The following is a 13,468-nucleotide window of genomic DNA, read 5'->3' as shown; positions in this document are numbered from 1 at the left end:
AGTGGTGGGTTTTAACCAGGGGCAGCCTGCTCCAACTCCTGAAGTGGGATGGTGAAGGCAACATAGGACCCGACTCCCATCCATCACAGGAGGAAAATGAATTGGATCCAGGATAATGTATGTGTTTTCTAGCGGTATGCCATTGTGATGCTGTCTGCTATTTAACAACAGCATAGCCATTAGAGACGTAATATTTATAATCTGTGCCAAAAGTACAGCGGACATCAGGTACCACAATTACTGGGCTGTTGACTTAGAAGGAGCAGCAAAGACGCCTTCTTTTGGTGTGACTTCATATGTCAATAAAGCAATACATTAATCCATATGGCATATGATCAATAGTTGCATTAGAGAGAGTATGCATGGACACTGGGACTTCACATGTAGGGGTAAAAATACTAAAACAATAATAATTAAGAAATCAGACTAATTTAGTGCATGGAAACATTGTCACTGTCCCATCCCTCTTGGCTTTGACTCCTCACCATAATGTTTCTCGAAACAAAAGTTGAATCAAGTGGTCTATAAACTACCATAGCCAAAATGTTTACCCTCTTCCTTTTAATCTTCTCTGCAAAATTATTTAGTTGATAAAATGTTGATTCCGGTTGCACAAAATCCTTGAAAATGCCTTAAATGTGGCAGGACTGACACCCACACAAATCGGGACCGTACAAACACCCTGCACTGCATGTGATGTTGTGCTTTGTGGGCATTTGTGTGTCGCTTTATGCTTTTTTTCTTCGATTACGTGAACAACAACATTAAAAAACCCTGTAGTGCGATTGTAGCCATTGTACTGTCATACATTAACTCCACCTACAGACAGGACCGGCGTGCAACAGAATCTCTTTTCCAAACGTGACCAATCAAAATAATGAACCTGGGTGTGAGTGCATTTAAGATAATCTTAAATTGAGGTATACCAAATTCCAAATCATAAATTAACTATAGATAATCAAGAATTTGAATGGATAACAGCGCCAAAGGCTGTATTGACATACAGTAGATATGTAAAGAGAACAGCAGTGGATTGAGAACAAAACCATAGGAGGTGTGCCTCCTTTTGAAAAACAAGGTAAGAAGAGCATCAGGCAAAGTGACACACAGTTTTACTACCTGATACATGGTTTGGTTTAACAGCCTGTCCTGTCCATTAAGGTGACATAGTTAACTGCGATGAAAGCTTTGAACAAACCGATACAAACAGCTGTGTTGGTTTCAAAGAACTTACGATTTTCTCATAAAATGTCATGTGTAACCACTCTATCATTATATAATAGTAGAGCACAAGTAAGTATGGTCAGGAGCTTTCAATTCACCATAACCAAAATATTTTATTATGTTTAAGAGCCAGTATTACATCAATAATGATGTCACTGTAATTTGTTTTTTTCTTACATCATGTATTAAACAATTAGACAATATTATTACAGGTCATTTGTACATTTGAAAAAAAATAATTTGGTTGTTTGGGACCTTTTTGCTGTCTGATCGGTGGTCTTTTTTTGTGTGTCTGTCCTACCATGCTGTCCATGGATGAGGGAAGTAGGAAGTCCTTTTTCCATGCGGCAGGATGGTTCTGCTTGGCTCGCCACCCTGCTCCTGCTGGGAATGTCCGAATCTGGGTGTCTTGGTTTTCCCCACGGGTCCAGTGGGGAAAATATACCTCACCTATAGGTAGGTCAGACAAGATTTCAGTAATTATGTTAAATTTCTTGAATTAAAATTAACATTAATTAAATCTGCTGAGTCTTATCACCAAAAGTGTAGTTGTACAACAAATGTATCTCCAATCTCAAATGTGCACTCAAAGCAAGTGTCTTAAACTCAAGGGCTCACTTACAGTTTAAAACCACAACTGTTTTCAAGTGATTAGCCTTTTTGTGGTACCATTTTTTTCGGACTATAAGGCACACTTAAAATTCTTTAATTTTCTCAAAAACCGACAGTGCACCTTATAACCCGCTGCGCCTAATGTACGGAATAAATCCGGCTTGTGCTTACCGACCTAGACGCAATTTTATTTGGTACATGGTGTAATGATAAGTATGACTAGTAGAGGGGCAGTTACACATAAAAGATATGTGTGGACTGCAAGATGACGCCAGCAAACAACACCAACACTTTAAATGTTCCACTGAGAATATAGAACATTACACACGACGCTCGGAAATCTGTCAAAATGTTTTAGTAAGACTTTGGTAAGCTTTGAAGCCGCATCGCTTGATGGATTGTCGGAGCATTACGACTACCATAGTCAGACGTACTGTGCTTCAACATACGGGTATTATTACGGTGTGTGTATAAGGACGGCAAAATGGCACCTATTAGCAGACATATTATCTGGCGTTTTGTTCCGCAATATTATGCAAAATCAACTTTTCTTACCTTCTGGTACCTGCTGATGTGTATTTGGGATCTGCATAAGTCTGTGCCGACAGTGTCGTCGATAAGCTTCTTCTTTTTCTTTATCTTCTTGTTATGGGGCATTTATCCTCCGCGGTTGCCATTTCTAATATAAAGTAACGTGAAGTTCTAACTAGGGATGTCCAATAATGTTTTTTTGCCAATATCAGATATTCCGATATTGTCCAACTCTTTAATTACCGATACCGATATCAACCGATACCGATATATACAGTCGTGGAATTAACACATTATTATGCCTAATTTGGACAACCAGGTATGATGAAGATAAGGTCCTTTTAAAACAAAATAAAAATAAAATAAAATAAGATAAATAAATTGAAAACATTTTCTTGAATAAAAAAGAAAGTAAAACAATATACAAACAGTTACATAGAAACTAGTAATTAACGAAAATTAGTAAAATTAACTGTTAAAGGTTAGTGCTATTAGTGGACCAGCAACACGCACAATCATGTGTGCTTACGGACTGTATCCCTTGCAGACTGTATTGATATATATTGATATATAATGTAGGAACCAGAATATTCATAACAGAAAGAAACAACCCTTTTGTGTGAATGAGTGTGAATGAATGTAAATGGGGGAGGGACCTTTTTGGGGTTGGTGCACTAATTGTAAGTGTATCTTGTGTTTTTTATGTTGATTTAATTAAAAAAACCAAAACAAAAAAACAAAACAAAACAAAAAAAACAAACGATACTGATATTTTCCGATATTACATTTTAAAGCATTTATCGGCCGATAATATCGGCAGACTGATATTATTGGACGTCTCTAGTTCTAACCTATTTCTCGCTTTGGAAGCCCTAAAAACTACGGACGACAGCACAGAAGCAAGGAAGTCATTTAGCTCTATTTATTTTAATAAACAATATGCAATGAGGCGTGTAACTAAACCAAAATGTGTATGTGTGCGCGACTATGTGTCGTGATTATATGTTGAGTGTTACCGGGAGTTGTTGAAGGTGCGTGTTGAGTGAGAGGCAGAAGTCCAAGATAGGGCAAGGCAGGTTCGGAAGTCCAGAGACAGGCGGAAGGTCAAGGGCTGGAGGGAGGCATTGTGGTCAGAAGGCAGGCGTGAGGTCGAGATCCAGGGAGGCAGCAGAGAGTCCAAAGGGGATCCGGGAAGACGAGACACACATCTCGACAACGGGGAAGGGAGACGGGAAGTGTACAGAACAGGTAACTACGTTCTGGCCCGGAACGCAGATTTGCTGTGGCTTGAGAAGCCGAGGGAGCTCATCAGCGACAGGTGTGTTGAGTGCTGAATGATTGCAGATTGATTGCAGCTGCCTGCTGCAGCCAGAGTGGCGCTTGGAGGTGCGCTCAGCAAAGCGCACAGATGCATAGGGATGCGCATTCATCCCTATCTGACAACACAGGGATGACGGGGAGAAGACGCTGTCGAATTGGAGCCACTTGAATAAGACCGCCCACAAAACGGCGCATCCTGAAGCGACGGTCAGAAAGCAACTTGAAAATGGTCTGTAAAACACAATCTATGCACCATTTTGACCAAAGAACAACTGTTACAAGTTATGTAGGAAGGAATAGTTTTAAATAAAAAAAAATCATTATGTGAGTGTGAATGTTGTCTGTCTATCTGTGTTGGCCCTGCAATGAAGAGGCGACTTGTCCAGGGTGTACCCCACCTTCCGCCTGAATGCAGCTGAGATAGGCTCCAGCACCCCCGCGACCCCGAAAGGGACGAGCGGTAGAAAATGGATGGATGACCCATATAATGAAAATAGACCTGAATAGACCCGCTCATCAGCAGTGCGCTTAATAATCCGGTGAGCCCTATGGTCCGAAAAATATGGTATTTAGAAACATCTACTTCACTTTAAGTCCCATTTTCAATACTCAACTGATCACACTGACAAAATATTACAAGTATCAATCATCTTAGAAAAAAACAATATCAGTCTTCCCATATTACGGTCAAAATGGCATTAAAAAGTGCTAAGAGGCATTGAGGCGCTGCGTGCTATGACGCCACTCCTTGCACCGGTTTACAATGAGAGACTTTTTAACAATGATTTAACTATATGCACATCTGTCATGACGTGGACTATGAGGTGTTTGTTTTCCCGAGATGCAAGTAAAGTTGGATCAGACACGACGTGAAGGTCAGGACATCATTTTATTTTAACACTAACTACAAAAAGGGTATAAACAAAAGGCGCGCTCAAGACGGAGATAAACTTGGCTAAGAAACAAAAACTACCACAAAGGCTATGGACAATAAAAAAAAACTTACTTGGAAAATGAAAATAGACAAAACTCACTTGGCATGGAACTACGGTAGCATGGGTAACATGGGTAGCAGAAGTCAAACAGAGTTAATGTCGCCAGGCTGACTTCCTGGTAACTATCGGCTTAAATAGTCTCGAACATGATTAATGACAGGTGTGTGAGTCCAAATTAATTAGGCGTGTGACAGGAGGACAGGTGAAAACTAATGGGTTGTCATGGAAACAAAACAAACAAGAGTGCACAAAGAGTCCAAAAACCGAACCGAACATAACCAAAACAAAACATGATCACACAGACATGACAACATCATGTATTGAACATAATAAACATAGGCCCATGTGGTTTGCTTGAAACATCATTTTAAAGCTATTTTTTATTGTTTTAATGCACCTAACTTAACTACATTTTCTGTCTTTAACAAAAATGAAGTTGTCTAGTCATTTTAAAGGGCTTTTATTCATTGTTCATATTTTATGCTTTCTAACATGGAAATAGTAAGGCTGTCGGTTTGAAAACTGGGCTACACTTGTTTGTCTAGAACAGTGGTTCTTAACCTGGGTTCGATCGAACCCTAGGGGTTCGGTGAGTCGGCCTCAGGGGTTCGGTGGAGGTCAAGACACACCCGACTCATCGTGTAAATAAAAACTTCTCCCTATCGGCGTATTATAGATACGGCAACAGCAGAAGTCACACTGATTTGTAGGTGTGTAATTTGTTGTGAGTTTATGCACTGTGTTGGTTTTGTTCTTTGAACAAGGTGATGTTCATGCACGGTTCATTTTGTGCACCAGTAAAAAAACATGGTAACACTTTGGTATGGGGAACATATTCACCATTAATTAGTTGCTTATTAACATGCAAATCAAAATTATTAGTAACACATTGACATAGTCATTATAGTCATTATTAAAAACTTATTAATGCCTTATTCGGCATGGCCTTATTATAACCCTAATGCTCTAACCCTGGCCCTAACCCTCTAACCCTAACCCTAACCCTAACCAAATAACTCTAAATTAAGTCTTTGTTAATTAGAATATGTTCCCCATACTAAAGTGTTACCAAAAACATATAACTTTGTCTTGAATTTGAAAATAAACATTTAATTTTTCACTAAAGAAGGATTCGGTGAATGCGTATATGAAACTGGTGGGGTTCGGTACCTCCAACAAGGTTAAGAACCACTGGTCTAGAAACAGTTTAAGTTATTATTATTTTGCTGTGGTTTGTCCTGTACTGAGTTTCATTCACAAAACTTGAAGTCATATCCTACATACATTGTTGCAAAGACACTGTTGTATTAATGTAAGCAGCTTTTAAATCGACATTTTAGAAAAGCATAATGTTAATGAATAATAATGACAGAAAGGGGAAAAAAGACAAAACGCGATAAAAACATTCGGTAACACTTTAGTATGGGGAACATATTCACCATTAATTAGTTGCTTATTAACATGCAAATTAGTAACATATTGGCTCTTAATTAGTCATTATTAAGTACTTATTAATGCCTTATTCTGCATGGCCCTAACCCTAACTCTAACCCTAACCCTCTAACCCTAATCCTAACCAAATAACTCTAAATTAAGTCTTTGTTACTTAGAATTTGTTCCCCATACTAAAGTGTTACTGAACATTCTACTACAGGCATTCAACAGTCTTGTTAGGGTATCCACATTTCCTTAACTATATTTAAGTGTCCTGTGTGTGTGTTTGTAATTTCCTGTCAGTCTCGTTTAGAGTCAAACAAGATGCTGAGGACGGATGGTGAGAGAAGAAAACAACCTACAGCAAGACTCAGCGATTGTACACAAGTTGGTTGATGCTCATTTCATGTCAGATGGCAGATGACAGCAGCATTATGTCATAGCGTGCCACAAAACAAGCCTAGCTTAGCTCAGCCAACTGTGTCTCAAAAGGAATGAGGAGACACCACAAAACATTGGGGCGCTCAAGATGGGCCACCATCGACCCATGCCTTGAAAAAGTTATTATCTTAATCAGGAAACAGGTTGCACCCACTGGCTTGATATCCTATTTCAGTATCTAAAACATTACAGTTGTATTTCTTTGATGAGCTTTGCATTATACTAATTCCAGAGGATTATCCACAAAACACACTGCGCTACTTTTCCAGTGTTGCCACCTTGGTGACTTTCTTGCCATATCTGGTGACTTTCCAACTCCTCTCAGCTACTTTTTTTTTCCTCAAAAGCAACTAGCGACAAATCTAACTTTTTTCCGGGTGTTTTAGAGACATGAAAGCACATATCACTCTGCAGTGAATGTCTTCAACAAGTAGCGTTGACGACAGCGGCCGTAGTTTCCGCCTTGGTTTAAAGAGCAAGATGTAAAATAAACTTAATGAAAATGTTTCCTCATGTCAAGTCAAGCCAAAATAAATCACTGTTCATGTTAATGACTAAATTAATACATTCGGTTCGTAAGTGAATGTCACAACCCTCGATTCTTTTGATCAAATTTGACACTTTAACATTTAACAATGCAGAACAAGTTTTATTTAAATGTGAAGAAAACAAACTAAGAATCAACAGAAGTTCATTTGCAGTTATTTTTTCAAATAATTTTTGTTGAATTTTTTTTACATACACAGTCAAGAAATACAATTAAACAGGTAGGGTAGAGTACAAGTGACCTCAGAAATATATGTGTTGTGTCAAGCTAGTCAATTTATTCTTCCTGAGTTTTTTCTCATAACTTGTATAGGGCAGTGTTTTTCAACCAGTGTGCCGAGATACAGTCTGGTGTGCCGTGGGAGATTATCTAATTTCACCTAAATGGGTTAAAAATATTTTTTTACAAACCAGTAATTATAATCCGCAAATGTGCCATTGTTGAGTGTCTGTGCTGTCTAAAGCTCGGCAGAGTAACCGTGTAATACTCTTCCATATCAGTAGGTGGCAGCAGGTAGCTAATTGCTTTGTAGATGTCGGGAACATGGTTTGTCGTGATCACAATATGCGGGAGGCAGCGTGTAGGTAAAAAGGTACCTAACACTTAAACCAAAAATAAACAAAAGGCGAGTGCCGCTAAGAAAAGGCATTAAAGCTTAGGGATGGCTATGCAAAACAAAACTAAAACTGAACTGGCTGCAAAGTAAACAAAAATGTAATGCTGGACGACAGCAAAGACTTACAGCGCATGGAGCAGATGGCGTCCACAAAGTACATCAGTACATGACATGACAATCAACAATGTCCACACAAAGAAGGATAGTGTCCGCACAACTTAAATAGTCTTGACTGCGAAAACAAAGCTGGTGTGGGGAATACCGTTCAAGGAAGACATGAAACTGCTGCAGGAAAATACCAACAAAAGAGGGAAAGCCACCAAAATAGGAGTGCAATACAAGAACTAAAACACTACACACAGTAAAACACCAAAAAACTAAAAATTAGTCACGGCGTGATGTGACAGGTTGTGACAGTACACCTACTTTGAAACAAGAGCTATAGTGATGCATGGTTGGTTATGGTTTAAAGTCATATCCAACAATAGCGGGAACTACTTTTTATTGTCAATATCGGCGACTATGTTTCATTTTTTTTATGTTTTCTGCTGATAGTGTGCCTCAGGATTTTTTCAATAAAAAAATTGTGCCTTGGCTCAGAAAAGGTTGAAAAACACTGGTTTCTCCCCTGATTGTATGCCTTCAGCTCCTCCCAGAGTACAGAGTCTTGTTCAAAAGCACAAAGAAATCTATATGACGCAAAACAAAATTCACAAAGTCCTCATTTAAAAGTAATCGTACAAACGTATATTAAGATGCCATGGCGCACGTGTGGTTGTCAGGTTTATAAAGTGTAAATCCATTGAAATTGGAGGATGATCAGAGATAACAATTGCATTGTATTTGATATAGATATAAAAATGAAAGTAATTTATTATCAACAAAAAAGTCGTAAATGCGAAAGTGTGATGAACGTTAGAGAAGAAGGAGTATTGCCTTCTCGAGGGATTAAAAAACTCCAGACATCTGAAACAGAAAATTCTTCCATGAAAGACTGAATACCTTTGGGGCTTGATGGTGGGCAACTTTTGGGTGATGAGCGATCAAGCTGGGGATCGAGCCTACAGTTAAAGTCTCCTAGTATTAAATAGTACATTGACAGAAAAATACATTTGAAAAAGGTGTCATCATTCTAGTTGGGAGCATAAACATTTCTGAGGGCTACTCGGGTCTTGGAAATCTGGCCAGTGACAATAACATACCTCCCATTAGGATCAGAAATACTTTGAGTGTACTAAAGCAGTGTTTTTCAACCTTTTTGGAGCCAAGGCACATTTTTGTTCATTGAAAAAATGCAGAGGCACACTACCAGCAGAAAACATTAAAAATGTAAACTCGGTAGTTGATATTGACAGTAAAAAGTCATTGTTGCAATTGTTGGATATGAATTCAAACCATAACCAGCCACGCATCATTATAGCTCTTGTCTCAAAGTAAGTGTCACGACCTGTCACATCACGCCGTGACTTATCTGGAGTTTTTTGGTGTTTTCCTGTGTGTAGTGTCTTGCGCTCCTATTTTGGTGGCTTTTCCTGTTTTGTTGCTATTTTTCTGTAGCAGTTTCATGTCTTCCTTTGAGCGCTATTCCCTGCACCTGCTTTGTTTTAGCAATCAAGACTATTTCAGTTGTGCGGACGCTATCCTTTTTTGTGTGGAAATTGTTGATTGTCATGTCATGTACGGATGTACTTTGTGGACGCCGTCTGCTCCACGCGCTGTAAGTCTTTGCTGTCGTCCAGCATTCTGTTTTTGTTTACCTTGTAGCCAGTTCAGTTTTAGTTTCGTTTTCCATAGCCATCCCTAAGCTTCAATGTCTTTTTAGGGGCACTCGCCTTTTGTTTATTTTTGGTTTAAGCATTAGATACGACGTTTGAAAAGCAATTAGCTACCAGCTTACACCTACTGATATTGAGGAGAATAACATGGTTACTCTGCCGAGCTCTAGACAGCACCGACACTCAACAACGGCACATTATTTGCGGATTATAATTACTGGTTTGCAAAAAATATTTTTAACCCAAATAGGTGAAATTACATAATCTCCCACGGCACACCAGACTGTATCTCACTGCACACAGTGGTTGAAAAACACTGTACTAAAGGAATAGATTTATGTCGCAAAATAGCAACTCCCCTCGATTAGCCCGAAAATGAGAAGTGTGAAGTCTGTCCTATCCATCCTCTCCTCAGCCTCAAGTGGTCAGAAGGTTTAAGATGAGTCTCCCGCAAGGAGATTACCTGAGCGCCCAGATGACAGAGATGATGGAATATTTTGCATTGTTTTATAGGATTATTAAACATTTTGCAATTAAAACTGGTAAACCTAGTAGCACACCCGCTGGACATTGCTGTTAGATTAGGCTGGCTCATAGCAAAATGATGCAAACATCAAATATACAGTATAAAAAATGCAAGTCTGTGGTAAAACTAAAATAAAAATAGGCTTAACTGATGCAAAGAAAAGAAAAGCAAATCCTGTTGCCTGTATAGGACAGCGGAGAAGCCTCACCCGCCCTTCGTAGAATCTGATTCCGGACTAGAAATAAATTCACTCGTCCAACGAGCGGCCGAGGAGGTTCGCCATCTTTAGGCCTCGCGTGCAGGATCCGGTGAGCACAATCCAACATAGCCTTGCCGTCAAACTTCCGCACCTCCTGCAAGAATTAAGCGGTAAATTCACACCTCTCAGGAAGGCTCACCACTCGGATGTTATTCCACCTCAAGCGGCCGTCCAGATCATCACATTTTTTAGAGAGGAGTTTCACGGTAGCAGTTAGCTCGTTGACGCCAGCACGGAGTTCGGTCAGCTCATTAGCATTAGCATTAGCAGCGAGCTCCAGGCTAGTGATGGCCCTGCTATGGGAGGAGACAATGCTCTCGAATGACTCCATAACAGCTGCGATCTCTCCTCTGACAACGGATTTAAGCTTGTCGAGGATGTCGGCTCGCATATCGTCCATCTTCTGATTTAAGCTCCTAACAAGGGCTGAGCCGATGACCGACTCCTCCTATGATATCTGGATCTGGAGATGCGCGAGGCTTGGAGGGGCGTAGCTTGTCGGATTTCCCTCGGCCAGACATTGCGGACTTCACAGGCGTAATCCTCAAAGAAGAAGCTGCATAAAACAGGTTAGTAAAAAAGTGTAGTATAGTTGACAGCTGGATTTAGCAAAAGTGCCAATAAAACATGAAAAAGGTCACATTTCCACAAAGGTCCTGCCATTGGCGTCGTTAGGCCTATTTTAAATATTCTTAAGACCCATAAATAATTTGGTGTAATTTTCTTTCTTTACAAAAAAATTGCAGCAAAACATCATTATGAATATACAGGAATATGAGTTTAAATAAATAATAATATAGCCTGTCATTATTCACTATGATTGCAAATCATTTGAAGACCGTTTGTCAGCGCTTATTATCAAATCCAATCCGTTCCATCAGTAACGCTCGCAACACTATACTGAAAATCCACTCTACGTTTTAACTGTTACCTTAGAAAGGTCGAGCAACACAGCAGCAGCATTAAGGCTACGTTGAGTACGTTCACAGCGCTGCAGTGTAGGAAGTCCAATTCAGATTTTTTTTGGTCAAATCAGATATTTTTATGTAGTTGTTCAAGTTACAAAAAAATGTGTCTAGACTCCAATGTGAATGTAAACTGACCCAAATACAGGCACACGTCCTGCAGTGTTTTCAAGTCATCACAGTACTGGCACATTTGTGGCAATTTCAAGGATTCTGTGAAATCAAAGTCAACATTTTCTGAACCGCGGAGAAGATTATGAAAGAAGAAGTCTCCCACAGTTTTGGGGATATTTTCCTCGATGTCTGCTCTGAAGAGCGTGTTGGCGATCAGTGGTGAAACATTGATTGAGGTGATTTCCTAAAACATTATTTTCACCTGTTTCTGCTAATTTGTCACCTATTTATTTTGTAACCGTCTATTTTGGTGAATAATGATGACGCTTATGGCAAGTGTCATCTTTATTCGCCATTACGGGGGAGAGTTCACACTGAATTCGTATCATAACACTATCTGATTGATTTGTAATATAAAACTCATAATAATAATAATGCCTATAGTATTGCTGACAGAAAAATAACTTTCACATCGTATGATAAGCAAATGACACTTCTACAGCTTTGCAGTATAGGTGTGCTACTTAAACTTAACTGATGTAGTTTAATAGCCTCAGTGTTATTTTAGAGTCGTGTTCTGGGAGCTCTGAAGACTGGATGCACTGACAGACTCATAGTCAATGAGGTGGAGTTCAATGGGTGTTTTTTATCTTCACTTTTATCGTTTTCACCAGAAATGTCAGGTTGTTGTGATAATCCATATCACCCACCCCTACTGGCCAGGTGTGGCCTGTGGGCCTTGAATTTCACATCTTTGGTCTAAATACCTTAAATTACCATTACATTAATAACAGGAAACTAACAATATTGCTTTTCAACCATTTTGATTTCTTCAGTATTTGCTGTGTAATTTTAATACAGTAACAACAAGTTGTAAGCAAAACAGCGCCCCCCGCGACCCCAAAGGGAATAAGCGGTAGAAAATGGATGGATGGATGGATGAATTAAAGAGGTGGTGCACAGACAACATATCATATTTTCCAGGCAAGAACGTTTCTTTCCACCAGAACCTCCTCTGTTTTCAGGTCAACTCTGTAGTTTGTTGGCACTGCTATCATCTGTGCAACGTTTGCCTGTCTGCAAGTTGCCTGCTTGCTTTTCCATGCAATTATTAATTAATTATTTCCAATAATTGTAATACGGTGCCAATAAGTTGTGAGCGAAAAGCTCTTGTAAGTGCCTCTTGGGGGCTAAGCCCCCCTTGTTCTTTAAGCCTAGTGAAGCCCATGGCCCCCGCTCAACCGGAAGTGGTTCATTTGCAGCTCTAATTATCCATCCATCCATCCATCTTCTTACGCTTATCCGAGGTCGGGTCGCGGGGGCAGCAGCCTAGGCAGGGAAGCCCAGACTTCCCTCTCCCCAGCCACTTCGTCCAGCTCCTCCCGGGGGATCCCGAGGCGTTCCCAGACCAGCCGGGAGACATAGTCTTCCCAACGTGTCCTGGGTCTTCCTCGTGGCCTCCTACCGGTCGGACATGCCCTAAACACCTCCTTAGGGAGGCGCTCGGGTGGCATCCTGACCAGATGCCCGAACCACCTCATCTGGCTCCTCTCAATGTGGAGGAGCAGCGGCTTTACTTTAAGCTCCCCCCGGATGACAGAGCTTCTCACCCTATCTCTAAGGGAGAGCCCCGCCACCCGGCGGAGGAAACTCATTTCGGCCGCTTGTACCCGTGATCTTGTCCTTTCGGTCATAACCCAAACCTCATGACCATAGGTGAGGATGGGATCGTAGATCGACCGGTAAATTGAGAGCTTTGCCTTCCGGCTCAGCTCCTTCTTCACCACAACAGATCGATACAGCGTCCGCATTACTGAAGACGCCGCACCGATCCGCCTGTCGATCTCACAATCCACTCTTCCCTCACTCGTGAACAAGACTCCGAGGTACTTGAACTCCTCCACTTGGGGCAAGATCTCCTCCCCAACCCGGAGATGGCACTCCACCCTTTTCCGGGCGAGAACCATGGACTCGGACTTGGAGGTGCTGATTCTCATCCCAGTCGCTTCACACTCAGCTGCGAACCGATCCAGTGAGAGCTGAAGATCCTGGCCAGATGAAGCCATCAGGACCAAATCATCTGCAAAAAGCAGAGACCTAATCCTGCAG

The 13,468-nt window shown here is 40.6% G+C and overlaps 1 long non-coding RNA gene across 1 annotated transcript; it reads right to left on the bottom strand.

Moving 5' to 3' along the window:
* Positions 1–1,491: 1,491 nt before the first annotated feature.
* LOC133613854 (uncharacterized) lies at positions 1,492–10,535 on the bottom strand. The gene is made up of 3 exons (XR_009816504.1): positions 10,439–10,535; positions 10,230–10,374; positions 1,492–1,674 (listed from the first exon to the last, which is right to left on the bottom strand). It is a non-coding gene; the product is annotated as an uncharacterized lncRNA (long non-coding RNA).
* Positions 10,536–13,468: the final 2,933 nt, after the last annotated feature.

Source organism: Nerophis lumbriciformis, linkage group LG01 (genome assembly GCF_033978685.3).
Source record: "Nerophis lumbriciformis linkage group LG01, RoL_Nlum_v2.1, whole genome shotgun sequence".
Lineage (NCBI taxonomy): Eukaryota > Metazoa > Chordata > Actinopteri > Syngnathiformes > Syngnathidae > Nerophis > Nerophis lumbriciformis.
This window is presented reverse-complemented; position numbering and strand designations above follow the sequence as displayed.